At 34.6% G+C, this 17,900-nt stretch overlaps 1 long non-coding RNA gene across 1 annotated transcript in view; it reads right to left on the reverse strand.

Annotated features, from left to right (window-relative positions):
- Positions 1 to 17,900, reverse strand: part of LOC145679795 (uncharacterized) — a 455,387-nt gene that overhangs the window by 172,819 nt on the left and 264,668 nt on the right. The window contains exon 2 of the long non-coding RNA XR_014130546.1: positions 15,851 to 16,003. This is a non-coding gene — a long non-coding RNA (uncharacterized LOC145679795). The remainder of the gene's footprint in view (positions 1 to 15,850; positions 16,004 to 17,900) is intronic.

Below are 17,900 nucleotides of genomic sequence, written 5' to 3' on the forward strand. Positions count from 1 at the left end.
ATGAACAGCGACACTTCAGATCCCGTGTCCCGCAACATGGGAGAGAATGGGGATATATAAAAATCATCGAAAATAATCAATACCAAAGAGCGCTTTAGCAATAGTAAAAACTGACTGATTAACGGAAGATATTACCATGTATTTAAAATTTAGCCCAGCGAAGCGGTTAATTGATGCTAGTCTTTACTATGAATTATCCCTGATGTAATCTAGGCTATATAAGCTTATGATGAAAGGTATAGACAACTAGAGAAAGCCTCAAAATAAAATATGAAAATAGGAAGTAAACAGGTGAAAAACAAACCCGATGAGTATATAAACTGGACAAGTGGTCTTCTTCTCCTGGAAGTAGTCCTGTGCTACGTCGGTCTGTAGAAATTGACAGAGGTTCATACACTAAGGACCTTTTGGCTTGGAAAGAGATAGGATGGTGTTCAGTAACCAGGACAGGTTAACCTCAACCCTGTAAGTTAAACTTTTGCTAAGTTGACGTTACGCATAAATCTAAACAAGAAGTTCTTTAAAAAAAATAATAAGGAGGTCTTTGGCAGACAGTGCAAACTTTCATTGCAAAAACCTAAGACTCAAATAGTCATGCTTTATTCATATTTATATAACACTTGCCATTGTAAAACGTTAATAAATCTATTGGTGTAGGCATATTGTATCATTTCGTGTTTTCTTCATGTATGCATGAAGTATGCACTAGGCTTTTGTATTTTCACTATGCTACTATAAATATAGACCCTAAGTCTGCATTCAAATTAACTATATTTAGCTCATTTAATACAGCGAAACAACTCTAAGAGAAATTTAATTTACCGAAACACCAGAGTACTACAAGTGTGTTTGGCAGTAATTGAATAGTAGGTTATTCACGCAATATGTATATTTTTGTTCAACGAACCATGTTACGTTTTAATTACATCTGCTTTACGTTTTTTGTACTTTATAAATATAAATTGCTATTTTACTTTACGTAAATATATATTTATATATATATTGTGTGTGTGTGTTAAGATGTAGCAGAATTATTAGCTCTGGTACCTTTGTGCCCATATTTCCTGATTCGATTTCAGATATATTTCTTTATGTTGACCCAAAATTATGAAAAATTCATGACCTACAAAACTGGAAATAATGGAAATTGCACCCATAACAAGTTATTAAATATTTTTGGCTAATATAACCGTCACATAATTTCATCTACATGTGAAAGAAGAAGAAGAAGAAGTAAAAGATAACTTTCATCTTAAGAAATCTTTTTATTATGTTATGTAACTTACATTCTGAGCAGAAATATGCACAAAAAAATCCATAGTACAACCAAAATATCAAAGAAACAGAGCAAACTGCGTACTTGTGTTTCGGCGTTAACTGATAATATAATTTAACCTTTAACAAGCTGAGTATTGTCACTACATTATAGTATATTTTATTCTAATTGTACTTCATTACTAAATGCCTTAAAATGGCTGAGAAAAGAACTATTGAAGTACACGCTTTCAATTTACAAAACTAAATGGATGAACGGAAACAAAATTTATGACCGTATGTCATCAGGAATATCAAATGAGAACGTGAAAAACTGACTCGCTTTTCATATATAATGCGAACTGTGAGCTTCCATTCAAACTATTCTGTACGCTTAACACAGTAATTTGAATAGTCATATAGAATGTTAAGTTGTAAGAGACAATGTAAAGCATGTTTTTTTCAGTAGAAATTGAGAGATTTGAGAAACCATTATCCAGCTTCCAGCAGTGCTAGAAAATCTGTCTTATAAAGTATAGTAGGAACAAAAGATCTTCAGAATAGCAGGCTAGTCACACAAAGAAAAAGTGATGAAATAATCGCTTACAAAACATGAAGTTTTAATATTGAAAGCAATAGAGAAACAAATAGTGCTTGTGTACTGTGCGGTAGATGTAAATCAAAGTGAATGACATAATCTAAGTAAAACATCAAAAAATCACGGGAACAATGTTGCTCTGGAAGCAATTATTTAAAGAACTTCAACTGAAAAGAATTTATTTGTTAATCGAACAGAAAATTATAATTATACTGGTTCTACTAATGATCACATAAATGTGTGCATAAGAACAGATAAAACAAGTCGAATCTCATCTGAATTGGCTAAAAGTGAAAAGGTAAAAGAACCGAGCTATGAAAATTTGGGTATTGTTCCTGCCAATATTCATAATGGCACTAATTATGATGCATCAAGTGAACAAAAATCTAGAATTAAATTGAGCAGCTATAATAATGAAGTCATCTACGCACAACCTACCAGTATTTTTCTCGCAGAGAAATTTAACAATCAGAGCTTTGAAATACAACTACTTGGTATACCTAAAGTTAAATATAATGATTTCGTTTTCCTCTTCTTGCATGCAACAAGTAATGAATGCATGCAAAATATTTTTAAATAACAGAAATTGTTCTACGATTAGAAATAACACAACTAATAGGTACGATCATGCTCGAATAGATCCTAATATAATGATTGTCGCATAACAGTAACGATCCTAACTTAGTTACACATCCTTCACGATTGACTGAGGGTTTACTGCAAACATCAGTATCGATGTTATTTATCCCCGTTACACTGAGTCCATGCTTTAAATAAGGAGATTCAGAATATGAAAACACTTTCATTTTTCAAAAATAGTAAATCAAACATAAGCACCACAAAAAGAATAAAATAAAACATCTTTTAAAAAATGAACATAGGTTATGAAAACTACCGAAATAAATAAGAAATGTAAATCATAAAACACGAAAATTATATAGAAAACGATAGTTTATATACATACCTGACGTACATAGATGAATTAGGGTCCATATGTCGAACATGGAAAATTTTATTTACAAAATATTTTAAGTTCCAAGACCGTAGAATTGAACCTAAGGTAAGAAATCTGGAAAACTATGATTGTTCTATAGACGCTGGCGGCCAAATTGGATATTACAGCCATATTGCTTGAAGCTCAAGAGAGATGTTTGAGGACTTTTAAGATATTGCTATACTTGATGAAAGGAAACTATTTCATTAATCTACTAATTTTGTGGGTTTGTCAAAAATTTTCTCCTACACACTGTACTATGTAATAAGAGCGTCAAAATACTTTCAAGAGGAAATGTTAACTATTAATGAGGTGCAGGACTACCAACGTATGCGGACTAAACTAAGTTCTTAAAAAACAACTTTTGCCTAATAAGAAAATTAACTCTGTGTAATCTCTTTCATTGACGTTTGCATAGCTAGGGGGTATTAGCCGAATCTTGAATAGGCACAACTTGAAGCCCCGACTGTCAGTTTGTAGACTAATGGTGTCTTGGATTTCAATTCTGTTCCGGTGATGCATGTTTTCTCTTCCTTCTCTCTCTCTCTCTCTCTCTCTCTCTCTCTCTCTCTTTCTTTCCTGACAACTACTTAATGCTTGTACACTCATGTCCAAAATTATTGTCGCATGTCAATAAATATGTTGTTGTAGGAATATAATTTAATAACTAATTCGCCCGATATTTCTTTTAATGTTAGTATGTGTATAATCGGCAAAGACCTGTATGTGGCAAATTTCATGTCAAAAGAGCAGTAAATAAGAACAATAAAAGTAAGCTAAAACTTTCTTGTCCATTTAGCATCATTTTGTTTTACTCATTATAATTTTCGTATTTGTAATTTTTTCCTATGAAATTTACAACAAATATACCTTTCCCGATTATACACATAGTATTATTATTAAAAGTTCCCTGCAAAATCATTATTAAATTATATTCTTACAAGAAGACAGTTATAGATATGCGACAATCATTTTGGACATGAATGTACATAAACATCGGTACTAAAGATACGTAGGAAGAAAATCTTCTTTCACTTCATTTCAAGAGACACAACTTTTTTAAAAAGAACTCCCTGCATATATATAATACATAATATGCACACCTACGATAACCTCGATTGCATTGTTTATTCCAAACACTCCGATAATCTCGAACTTATCAAAATATTCAAATAACTCGATAAATTGCAATCATACTGAGATCATTCAGTATTTGCTGCTTTCAAACGATTCGAGAAACACGAACAGTTCGAATGTCTCAAACACGTCGAATGTTTCTAACATTTCGGAAGTCTTGAACACTTCGCGTGTCTCGAACATTTCGAGACTCTCAAACGCTTCGAGTGTCTCGAACAATTCGAGAGTCTCGAAAGTTTGATAATACGATAAAATTAAAATTCTTTATAGACGAAACAGTTTTGAAATTTTAACGAATTGTTATCGATTACTCGATTATATCGGAACAGCCCTAACTCGGATATGCCCCTATCGAAGGTGCGTGCGCTAATCAGCTAACTACGAGGAATTTCTGCTATTAGGGGTCGTCCTAATATTACGTAACGTGACAAAGGGGGAGATGGTTCGGCCTTGCGTTACGATGCGTAACAATGGGCAGGAGAGAGTTTATGTATTCGTTACATAACACATGTTATTTGTTGTAATTTTTATTTTTATTTTCAGATTTATGTGCAATCTTTTAAACAAATAATTTTATTCAGTTCTTTTTTATATAAATAAACTAGCAGAATACCCGTTCTTCTCGCACGGGGAGAATGTGTTTCATTTTGGACATAAATGGCACCAAAACTGTTACCAATCAACTTAGGGACCCCAAAAACTACGAATTCGACACTAATATCGGCCATTTTCAATAATTTTTACATGTCAACATCCCCTTTAGGAGTTTTAATAGGGGCTGAATTTGGATTTAAACAACATCGGAAGTGTCACTGTTCACACTGAGAAAAATCCGTTCTCCAGACAGTGGTATATTATACAAATATACGAAATCATCTTGCTTACTACAGAAATCTGTACGGAGCATACCTTATCCGTATGCTACATAGCCACTGCCCTTAGATGTTACATCATGCCTTTGCAGGATGTCTGATATCTAACAATTTTCCCTATATTACATACATATATGTATGTTACCTTCATTTGCTATATGTTATATACGTCGATTTGTATGTGAGATCCTGACCGCCTATATTGTTTCATACGGAAAGTACGTACAGATAGAACTCTTATACAGAAATTATTATAAAACATACGTTTTCAGTTATACGTCTGCTGTACGTTAAGTCCAAAAACTACTGGAATTACGCATGTAACCTACGTTTTTAAGTATACCACCTACATTTTTTTCCTCAGTGCATCTCCGCGTTCCTGAAAGCTATGGATTCGACACTAATATCAGTCATTTTCGATCATTTTTATACATGTTCCACTACCCCCCAAGTTGCGGGGCTAAATTTTAATTTAAACAGCATCAAAAGTGTGTTACTGTTCTTCTCAGCGACCTCGAAAACTATTGATTTGACACTAATATTCGTCATTTTCGAACAATTTTATGTCATCCATCCCCTCCCCCAAGCTGCGGGGCTGAATTTCGATTTAAACGGCATCTGTAGTGTCAATGCTTATCTCAGCAACCCCGAAAACTGTGTATTTGACAACATGGGTCATTTTCGGTCATTTTTGTCTCCCTTCCCCAAGTTGTACCTTCAAAGTGAAATGATAAAAAGCATCCCAGGCCAAAATTTCATCTATGTTGAAAATTTGATCAAGATCGGTCGATTGGTTAAGAGTTATTAAGTTACAAACATAGTCACTTTCATTTTTATATATATACTGTAGATAAATATTTCTATTTTTTTAGAAAATTGCGAATTATAGCCTATATAAATTGAATCATCCAGAATGGTTTTAAGACGCACTAGACATCAGCATGGCTGGTAACAAACCCTGCGTGCATTACAATACAATAAAACTACCTTTTGTGGCTATCGCAGCATTGGATTTACGAAACACGCTTTTCTGGAGTTAGTTGTTAATGATCGTAACCACCGCTTCAAAATGCTTGTTTAACTCGTATCGCTGTTTCCGAGAATATTATTTAAACCTTTGATTTGAATCACTTTTACGACTTTTTTCTAAGAGGTTTTGAATGTGAAACAGAAATTTTTCTTCTTGAAATAATTCCTTGAAATAGGCCTAATTCTTGAATAATTAAATACTTTTCCGCGACGAAACGCTCTACGATTTGCAGATCAAAGTAAGAAATTAAAGATCTAATTCTTAAAATATTCATCTCGTACTATTTTATTATTTTTTTTATTTGAATATTTCTGAAGAAATCGAGTTTATTTGCATTCTTTCACTGATTTAGAACAAGAATAATTTGAAAAGGGATAAACTGAAGTCCAAAAAAGATGCTCGAAAGCTCGTTCAAAACGAGATGTCAATACTCTTCACGTGTGCAGCCACTTCTAATCTGTGGTCGACGAGGAAGAGAACTTTGCATCGTCGACACTTGTGAACTTCAAATGCACGAAGCATCCTGGAAACCTGAAAAAGATGTCGATGCCAGTCAATTCTTTAGGTCCTGTTTCACTTGTATCTTCCGGCAGTATTTCCCCCTTGCCGTCATCCGTGGTCTAAAAGGATGGATGCGATTTCATTGGGAAAACGACAGTATACAGTTTTTAAGAATTACGACTGGTTAATTAAGCAACCCTATGGAGTTAAAATGTTATTACGGTTCTACCATTTTTAATACGTACTTTAATTTATTGGCGAAAAACACTACAAATATACTCAGAATGCAGGCGTTTGTAATAAAAAGTTCTACCAAGTTCTACCATTACAAATAGTTTTTTATTGTAATAACCCCCAAAATAAGCAAAATTGGTGAAAAAACAAAAATCAAAAGGTTTTACATAACGAAGGGGGCAGTAGTTCGGCCTTGCGTTACGAAGTATGACAAGGGGGAGAGAGGGGGTAAAAATTGGTAAAAAATAATGTTATGTAATATGTGTACGATCCCTTATTCATGTACAATATATGAAAACGTTATGAAATGTTTAGTCTAGGTCGGTATTAAGCATATGTAGTACATAAATCAATACCAAATAATATAAATATTGAAAGAAATAATCTGAATAAAGAAGAATATTTATCACATGAAGTTATTTATGGAAATAGAATAAGCAAGCTTATTGTAAATAGGTATGTTATTTCTAAATTAATGCTATTATTTAAAAAATTGCCGATAAGAAGTAGCATGACTGTAATATTTGTGAGGTATTAAGTGAAATTCTATAATTAGTTTAGACTGACAAAGTAATGAGTTAAACATTTCCATAGTACATTCTAAAAAGTAATATACAATCCAGTGTTCTTTATGTAAATCGTTTTCAAAAGTTAAAAATACGTTTTATATAATTCCTGTTAGTTCCGGAAACACATAGTAATAAATTATTACATATTTTGGTTCACCATCAGCACTACATTCCTTAACTACATACTCAAGAAGTAAATAAAAACGCGATTGTTAGGAAACAATGTTTAATAAAATACCCGTTCAACGCGATGCTTCTTATTATACTCAAGGAGGATGAATGTTTGCTTAAACGGCTTTGGGAATGTCTCTATTCATTACAACAACCTTGAAAACTATGGATTGTCCGCTAATATATGTCATGTTTCATTATTTTTACATGTGACAGCCTTCTTTTTCCCTATTCATCAATATCTCCTACCAGTGGAGCCTGTACTTGGACATAAATTTCAACGGGTGTGTCAGTATTTATTTCAGTGACACTAAAAACTATGAACTGAACAGTAATCGGTTGTATTTGTTTCTTTTTACACTTGACTCGTTTACTTTCCTACCCCTCATCCCTATCTCTCCTTACCAGAAACTACAGAAATTCTATAGCGACGAGCTTACGTCGTTACTGAAAAACTCAGATCATCAAACATAATGGTACGTACATATGTAGTTTCATAATGTTATTTTGAAATAACAATAAATATATTCTCAATTGTGATCTCCAAAGGCTCAATCATTTTTAGATAACCTGATATTAATAATTGTAAGACATCGGAAGAAACCATTCTTGAAATGAATTCAGTCTCAGATGAACAGAGTCTATTACCCACATTATCCCTCTATTGCAGCTGGAAATTGTACATCTGATTCAATACTGAATTTGCATAGCTTAGAAGTCTAAAGTAGTTTCACAATTGTGAAATGAAATTGACTTCCTCCATTTCTGACCATAGTATGTATTTCTTTATTAAAACTAAAGTACTTCGTCACAGTTTCCATAACGTAACGTTATCTTCCTCAAACGTTAATATGTATGTTCATATTAATGTAGGATGTCTCTATATTCCCTAGATTAATATGAGCATACATATTAACGTCTGAGGAAGATAACGTTACGCTATGGAAACTGTTAGGAAATACTTAATTTTTAATAAAGAAATGCATACTATGGTCAGGAAAATATTAATTATCTAAAGAAAAAATGAAATGAAATCTTTAAGTTTAACGTCCCACGCTTATGCCGGTTAGGCTAAAGGAGACGGTGATAATTAGAAATGAGAGAAATGGTGGAATGAAGAAAGTGGGAGGAAACAGGAGAATCCCGAGAAAACCCACGAGCACGGTGTTTGTCCACCACAAAGTCTACACGGCGCGAGCTGGGATCGAACCACGGACCCCAAGCACCAGAGGTGAACGCTCTACCAGTGAGCCACCGCGCCCCCTAATTATCTAAAGAAATTGACTTATTGTTTAATAGCTACGGAAAACACATCTTCAATTCGATCCTGACAAAAGATCTTTACTTTACAACTATTTCTATATTACTGAATGGCATTAGCTTGGTAAGCGATATTATAGAACAAAAAGAAAACTTTTTCGTTAGAAACTACAACACATACATGAGAAAAATGAAGGCTAAATATGGAATGCTGGTCTTATTTACAGATGCGTATATTCAAATTCAGTAGGTAAAAGGTTTTATGTGCATCTCTAATAACAAACAGCATGTTTAAACTTAATCATGGAACAAGAATTTGGTTAATAATGACAGTACCATGACATTTTATTCCAAAAGAATTTCGTCCTGCTATACATCGTTTGTTCAACAAAATGGTGCATGGTCGGTAAATCGATTCCCAAACACAATTACCTGTCTTTTCTGACTCACAGCCTTCAGTAGTTCTTTATTCAACTAACTCACTATTTACCTTCCTTACGTTGAATCAACACAAACACTCACTCATATTTCCACACATATAGAAGGGAAATATATAATTCGTTAGACAAATGCAAACCAAAAAAGATGAAGTTAAATCTACAAATGTTATTTTCGGACTCTTTACGAATTCCTTCAAATTAAATTACATATTAGTATAAAATGAGGAATCGGACAAAAATGCATCAAAAGATTGGGATGATTACGATCTTGGAAAATAGGCCTATCAGTTTTTGGATTAGGGATACAAAATTTTGAACGGCCCCTAAATCGAGTTTTCGTATTTTTCTACGGAATAAGCACATCATACTGAGTTAAATTATGGTTTGAGTTTGGCTACACTATATGTAGTTCTCCAAATATAGTGTGTACAAGAAAATTTTTGTTGAAATATATTGGATATTTTGATCCTTGGGTACAAAATAGAATTAAGTCGCATCATTGCCAATTTTTTTTCTATATGTGGAAAAGGTTACTCTGTAACATGTCTTGTTCTTTGTGTTTTATGAAAATTAAGGCCGTAAAAAAACAACACTCTTAACATGGCCTATTTACCTGCACCTACCTTATATAACATACGAAGTGAAACATGCGAGTGTTCATTTCCGATAGTAGTGTATGGGCTACGTTATCAAAATTTATTATCATTTTGTTTTACTATTATTGTTTTCCTTAATACTAAAATTCAGCACACACATCCTCTTCGAATGAAGTAATTATAATTTACACATCATCGTTTGAGTACTTGTATTATACAGGCGTGGAATTGGATCTTGACTCTAAATGCCTTATCTTTTACTATTCTTGAAATCTGGCCATGGTAGTTGCAATCCGCCAGACTTCTGGCGCCTCTCAAAGGAGAAAAAAATATAATCATGTCTACAGACATACTTGGCTGCGACTAGAATCGTACAATAAACAAGTGACTTCCTACCCTATTTATCTCAGTAACCAAGTATCCTACATTTCTTTATACGTATCTCTTTAAAACTCTTAACAATCCAACAACTTTCTACGCAATAGTAAATCAAGTAATCTTGAAACGGTGAAGTTTAGTACGTAAATATAATGTATATTATATTGTAGATTTATGTCCAAATATAATTAGCCTCGACATTCTTTAAATCATTTTTAAATGGATTTAGTTCACATCAATTTGAACATAATATACTTTTAGTATTTTATAATTATACGTAGTAACTAGTTCATATGTGGATTTATCAATAAGAAATAGTAAGCTGTTATAAAAGAGTAACTAATAATATTAAATAAGATTAATTATTAAGCTATGTTTATTTTATATTAATGTGTAGTTGTCTAGTATTATTGTATGGAGTGGTGTACGTAAGGGAATACGAGGTTTTAATCTCCTATTTCTACGAGGTATTATGGAAAAACACAAATTTATCATATTAAGGTATAAGTTTGATTTGATTTAATTTTAGCGTCTCTTTCATTAGTGAGGGTATATGAGGCGCGAAACTACAGTTCAACGTGGGTTCCAAACCACATGAGCTCCCGCCGAGAATTGAACCCGGGTTTCCCACTCAAAAGCGTGTACGCTAATCACTTAGCAACGAAGGTAATTAGCTTTTAAGGTATAAGTGAAACAGTTTATCTCCTGAAGTGATATGAACTATGAAAGTGTTTGAAAGTGATATGAAAGTGCTTGAGTCAATCCCGGTTGATGGCATTCTGTGTATGTCGCTGATTATTTATATTGTTTATGATGACTCGATTATGGTATATTGTTGATTGACTGATTACGTTTCAATGGGAAAGTCACCAACGAAGTTATTTACCCCCTTACCGATAAGGTAAATTGCTAACACATAGAGGAAGTTCGGGTATTATGGAAGAGTCGGATAATATGGAATACCTCATTATCTCACCTGTGATGTGTTGCTTCTAAGTGGAGAGGAAAGGAACTACTACCTCACGTTCCCATGATGCTCTACAGTCAGTCTCCTTGTGAATGTGACAATCGTTGTGTTGCTAGACGTGAAAATCTGATTTCTTATTCCCGAAAACTTTTACAGGTAAGTGTTTTACGACCTGTATTTTCCAATCAAAATGTAATAGAACAACAATTCTTTGTTTACTACGACGTTGGATATACAGAGTGGTAGTTTGATAAGCGCCATTATCCTCTACGCCTTTGAATGCGTTTAACAGCTCTTTTGTTTCCAAGTTGGCGTGGAGGGCAATATGGAATACACAGAAGAAAAGCATGGTATTCCGTATTCCGTATGGTATTCCGATTACAAAAATATATATCGGTATTGGGCAATTAAACATACATGTTTGATGACAACAAATCTAAGAGTATTTTTTATTACTGCAAATTTTCTGATGATACAAGGGGTGAGCTTGGGTCCAGCGTTCATCATGTTTAATGTGAGCACACAATGACTGTGCCGATCCTGAAGCAGAGTATTATATTTGTGACTTTTGCAAGTAATCACATTCAGTTATGGCTTGGCATTCAGAATTTTCATACAGGGTTTGTCCGGGAAGTAATAGGACTGATTTTATTCCGCCATGACTGTACTTCGGAGCGTGCGCGCACCGACTGGATCCGGTAGAGGGCGTTCCTAGCTAACGAACGAGTGGCTGGTCAGTTGTCTCCGAGCACACGGAGAGTCAGGACAGGCTTTTTCGCGCGACGTGTTTCTGTGAGTGGTGCAAGCCAGAGTTCGTTAGAGCAGAGATACGCGATTAAATTCTGTGTTAAACTCGGTAAATCTGCAAAAGAGACGTTTGATATGATCAAGCAGGCTTACCCAGATGATGCTTTAGCAAGAAGTGGTGTGTTTCGGTGGCACAAGGCTTTTTCGGAGGGCCGGGAAGAGATCGCCGATGAAGACCGTGCTGGAAGACCTTCGACTTCGACAAACACCGACAATGTGACTCGTGTGCGCGAAGTTTTGAACTCAGACCGTCGACTAAGTATTCGTTTAATTGCCCAGATGTTAAATTTACCAAAAACTGTGGTTCATGAAATTGTGACGGAGCATTTGAACATGCGCAAGGAGTGCGCGAAGATTGTCCCAAAAGTGCTCACTTACGACCAGAAATTGCGGCGAGTGGAATTGTGCTAAGAAAATTTGAACATCTGTGAAAGTGACCCCCAATTTTTGAATAACGTAATCACAGGTGACGAATCATGGATCTTTGAGTATGATCCCGAGACAAAGAGGCAATCTTCCGAGTGCCACACGCAGGCGTTTCCTCACCCAAAAAAGGGAAGAATGAGCAAATCCAAAGTGAAAACGATGCTCATTGTCTTTTTTGACATCAAAGGCATCGTCCACCATGAATTTGTTCCTCCTGGACAAACCGTCAACGCCAGGTTTTACGTGGAAGTGCTCAAGAAACTCAAACGAAGGGTCAATCGGGTCCGACCAGACATCGGAGCCGACTGGAAGCTGCACCACGACAACGCCCCGGCTCACACCGCCTTTCTTGTGAACAGCTACCTGACCAAGGCCGGCATCCCAACGCTTCCGCAGCCGCCCTACAGCCCAGATGTGCCCCTCCGGACTTCTTTTCGTTTCCTCGCGTGAAACGCCCGATGAAAGGCAAGCATTTTGAGACGACAGAGGGGATCCAAGCAGCTTGCTCTCAAGGCTATTCCGGAGAATGACTTCCGTGACGCCTTCAATGCTTGGAAATCGCGCTGGCAGCGCTGCATCGACGCAGAAGGAGCCTATTTTGAAAGTTTTTAAAGAATTGTAACGAGTGGCTCAATATATTTTTTTTTTACATCGACTCAGTCCTATTACTTTCCGGACAAACCCTGTATATTGTCACTGCATTCTTTATATGTTCAATAGAAAACTCATTTCTTTTCTATATAGCATTTGTATTCCATATTACCCGACTGTTTCATATTACCCTCCAAAGTGGTTTCTTTACAAATTATAACTTCTGTCCACCCCTGTACCGAAACTTCTTTATCAAGATACGCATAAATAAAGCCAAATGTGTAAGGTGTATATTTGTTTTCCTTTTTGTTTCAATGTGCAATTCTTAACTGAATTACAAGCGAAACAAAAATGGTATTCCATAATACCCAACCCTCCTCTACTGCACACGGAAAATTAAAATAAAAAAAACTTCTAAAATAGTTTGTTTTTGGTATGTTGTGAGGATAGCTCAACATTTCTTAACTCCAGCCAAACCAAAATAAATAAATATGACTAAATGAATATGATCATTCACATAACAGCAAATAATCAATCTCGAAATTAATTAAGCAAGAGATTATCCACAAAATGGAGTCATTATGCGGGGTTGAGACAAAATATCTGGAACATTAGCTAACAACCCAGCGTGTCCATATGGACACGTAAATGGGGATAACTTTCTATGATTGGGAAATTTTGTGTGTGGAATTTTGTGACCTGACTAGGAGTGGCTAGACATTTGTGTCTTTTGTTTGCATGGTGCAGAGTCTGAATGGAAAGCACTTGAAACTAGTCCAGCTGAATACTTTTGGCGGCGTTCCTTTAAGCTGGAAAAATATAAGTGTAGAAACCAATTATGTATTTATTATATAATTATTACAATTGGTTAATGGGCCATAACTGTTTATGTTATTTACCAACATTGCAGTCTAACATGTTATATAGTTGGAAATCGTTTGTTTATAATTCTATGCATTCAGCACATAAATAAAATTGATGCGTGTCCATATGAACACGCTGGGCAGTAATGATGTCAATTTGATCCAGTTTTATTCGAAACTAACTGGAGGTTGTATCTTATATGACGCACTCCATGTGAGACTATTACAAAATACAACTCTTGTACACTATGCATAAAGTGTTAATTTCTCGATTCATGGAAGTTTTGTACTAACTACATCACGAAAGAACCACTAAGGTTTAGTTTAACGCCTTGTATATAGAGTATAGAAATACTTGCGTAACCCTTTGAACGCATTCTATAAAGTAAAACTTGGGTCTAGTTAAATTATTGTAAACTATGTTCACAGAAACATCTGTCCCTTATGAATCTAAATCAATATATTATTACATCAATTAACAACTCTACGTATTTTTCTATTTTGTAATTACTGTAATTAAATTAGTAACAAGCTAGAAGAACTCATAATTATGAAAACAGGTATTTTTATTTTCGAGGGGGTAGGTTCCTGAACAGATTCTCCAGAAGTCACTTCAATGTTTAAAATTTCTAAAAATGTGTGCTTAATTTTATTACTTAGGTCATTCAATACATTTCACACACAGACCGAGCTAGGATCCTTGCAGACGCCCATCGTTGCACTTCACAAGTGAAGCTATTCGCACACAATGTGGAAAATGCAATGTGGGATTGTGCGTCTATTTTTTTTCACATATCCAAATAGTGAAAAGACATTGTCAAAGACAAGTGCGTTGATGTGGATTACATTGTTGTGAGCAATGCTCACAGAACAGTATGTTAGGAAAAATATTATATGTATTGTTGTCAATTTGTTATTCATTTGTACTCATTCAGAAATAGACTTTTCTTCAAAAATGACTATATTGATGTTTTCTATTTGTGTTTATGTGCGTGTGCGTGTGTGTGTTTGCAAATATGCATGGGCATGTGTGTGTGTGTGTGAATGTATAGGCGCAAGGCCTAATTCACATATTGAAATAAGTATTAAAATTATTTTTAAGATCAGCTGAAAATCTGCTCAAAATGCTCCCATAACTGCCCAGCGTGTCCATATTCACACGCTTACAACAATAATAGCAAAAATTGCGTTATTTTCACATTTGCTACGATCATAGGAACAAACGAACTGAAAGTATTAAAAAATCAGAAACAAAATAATTCGGGCACTTATGGGTTAATATAGTATTTAAATATTCACATAACAGCAAATAATTAATCTCGAAATTAATTAAGCAAGAGATTACCCACAAAATGGGGTCATTATGCGGGGTTGAGATAAAATATCTGGAACATTAGCTAACAAGTAAGAAATTCTATTAAGTGAGTGGCATTTAAACATGATAAAATGTCTTTTATCAATGTCCTACCAGCAGCCATCTGAGAAAGAAGAATACTGAAAGCCGAAATCAGTGAGTCAGTTTAAAAATTGAATTGATTCCTTTTGGGACGAGGGGCGTCAGTTGGAGAGGTTTGGGTTGAGTCATACACATTACGCTTTCTCATTAATCTGTAAGGTTATTTCAAGCATCTCTCTGATTGATGTTAGGGACAATTACTGAAGAAGCAACTAGAGAATATGAGGCATATCCATATACTTACAATTAAATTAAGACCAAAATCCACACTGAGCGTACACAATACAAAAGATAATTTATTCCTATAACGACAAAAGTTTTACATATAATTTCTTTTCCGTTCTATTAGAGCTTCTGTACTTGCAGGTAATACAGCCTAATGGGTATTTTGAATTTCATTTTCTCCAAACGTAACTACTTCTCCTTTGAAGTCGTAAACAACATCTCAAGAGGCGTATAGTAGATAATCTTTGAAGAAACAATATCAGTATCAATTTTTCTCTAAATGTCTGTTAGAATGTATTTTTGGTACTATATAGTAGTTTAAATATTCATTTAAAGAGCACTGAAATAGTTTATGTATAGAAATGACCTTTATTCGCCTAAATGTAAACTCTATTAAATATTCATATATTTCTTTCTCTTGCATAAAAACAAAGAGAAATCGCATAAGTATTCAAAGGAAATAAAGGTACAAAGTACTTACCGTTTTTGATTTGAATATTGTAGATCTTTTGGATTTCATGTTTGATCTCTCTTGATCCAAATATTATTGCTAAATAATTACCAAGAAAAACGCGTAGCATCGTTTCAGCAACAGGTCACAACAACGTTTTCGCCCTTCAGCCACGTCTTCTACCTGCAAAACAGAAAATAAGAAATTCATAGCGCTTTCTACCAAAACAAATAGAAATATAATTAGGTAATGATTCCATCGCAGCAATTTCTTTTCTGAATTGAGATATTATTTTTTAAAAGCAGTTCTCAGAGGTTTATAGTATTTTATAGAGTATCAATGACATTCTAAATTATAACATGAAGAAAATTATTTCAATGATTTAAGATTATAGTTTATCCACCAGATTCCCTTATTATAGAATATAGCGTTTCTGAACGAAACCTTTGAAGTTTCCTTAATATCTATCTATCCTATCTGGTTATAGATTCCTTTATATAGTATAGATGTTGAAAATGTATTTTATTTTCAATTATGTGTTTCTTTTTCTATTTTCAATTAAATATCTATAATATATCAACGATAGAGCTACAAATTCAGGTTTTTACTTTTATTATATATTTTTTAAATACAATATACTAACGGATGCTGCTCTGCCTACACAGCGCATTAGTCTAATATGAGCATGATTCCTTACTCACTTCTTCACTAATGTGTCCCTTTACAAACACAAGTGATGGGCGGGAGAACTTACAAAGGAAGTGAATTGCTACAGATTTAATTATAACATTTTATTTTTCATTTAAAAAAAAAAAGATACGAGATACTATAGGCCTTTGAAGCTGGCAGCAAGCAATAAGTTTTGCTAGACAGATTATACGTAGTAAACGCCTGCAACCCACTATACGTAGCCTTTCTTCTGGTTGCCTAGCACAAAGACATCAATTTAAAAGTAAGCAACCTCCTAGCGACAATGTTAATCTTACGGGCTCAAAACGACCCCTAAAATAATGATGTATGGCAAGATAGCCCCCCCACTTTAGAAAATTGAAACAATGACTAGGTCATTCGTTTGTACTACGTTTGTACCGTTTGTACCGAAAATATTTTCATTTGTACCATTTTCCTTATAGGGTTACTTGAGAGGTCGACTGGGGGGGCTATCTTGGCGCCAAGATAGCCCCCCCGTATCACAGCACAAAAAATTGGTATACACCATTCGAAAGCAAATCGTTTGTACCGTTTGTACCGAAAAAAGTTTTGTTTGTACCCTGATAGTTTTCGAGAAACAGGGGATGACATTTGGGGGGGCTATCTTGGCGCCAAGATAGCCCCCCCCCCGTATCACAGCACAAAAAATTGGAATACACCATTCGAAAGCAAATCGTTTGTACCGTTTGTACCGAAAAAGTTTTGTTTGTACCCTGATAGTTTTCGAGAAACAGGGGATGACATTTGGGGGGGCTATCTTGGCGCCAAGATAGCCCCCCCGTATCACAGCACAAAAAGTGGAATACACTATTCGAAAGCTTATCGTTTGTACCGTTGTACCGAAAAATGTTTTGTTTGTACCCTGATAATTTTCAAGAAAGAGTGGATGGCGTTTGGTAGGCTATCTTGTACGGAAGATAGGCCCCCTAATATGTACTTTTTCCATGCCCATTAATAAGTATTATGTGTGTATTCATGTGATTTATGTGCATTTAGAACTCTTGTTGTACATATCCAAATAAGAAAGGACTTGTTGGGAATAACGCAACGTTAAAATTGAATTGGCGAGTGGGAAAACAGTGTGAGTTCAAAATAAGCCATTTTGAGTTAACGGCGAAAATAACACTAAAGATGTAGAACTACAAGTTGTAATGAAGAGCAGTACAATTTGGAAGACCTCGCACGTTATAACAGAATGCTATAATGTCAACTGTACATTTGTGACATTAACAAACGAAAGTTCTTTCTTCAAATATCTCAAAATGCGTTTTGTGCACTAGTTGTACTTTTCCGCTGAACGATTCAATTAAATTTTCTCTATTTGTGCCCTTTTCAGTAAATAAATACCATAAAAAGAATAACGAAGTGT

Source organism: Thermobia domestica, chromosome 2, assembly GCF_964235325.1.
Source record: "Thermobia domestica chromosome 2, izTheDome1.hap1.1, whole genome shotgun sequence".
Lineage (NCBI taxonomy): Eukaryota > Metazoa > Arthropoda > Insecta > Zygentoma > Lepismatidae > Thermobia > Thermobia domestica.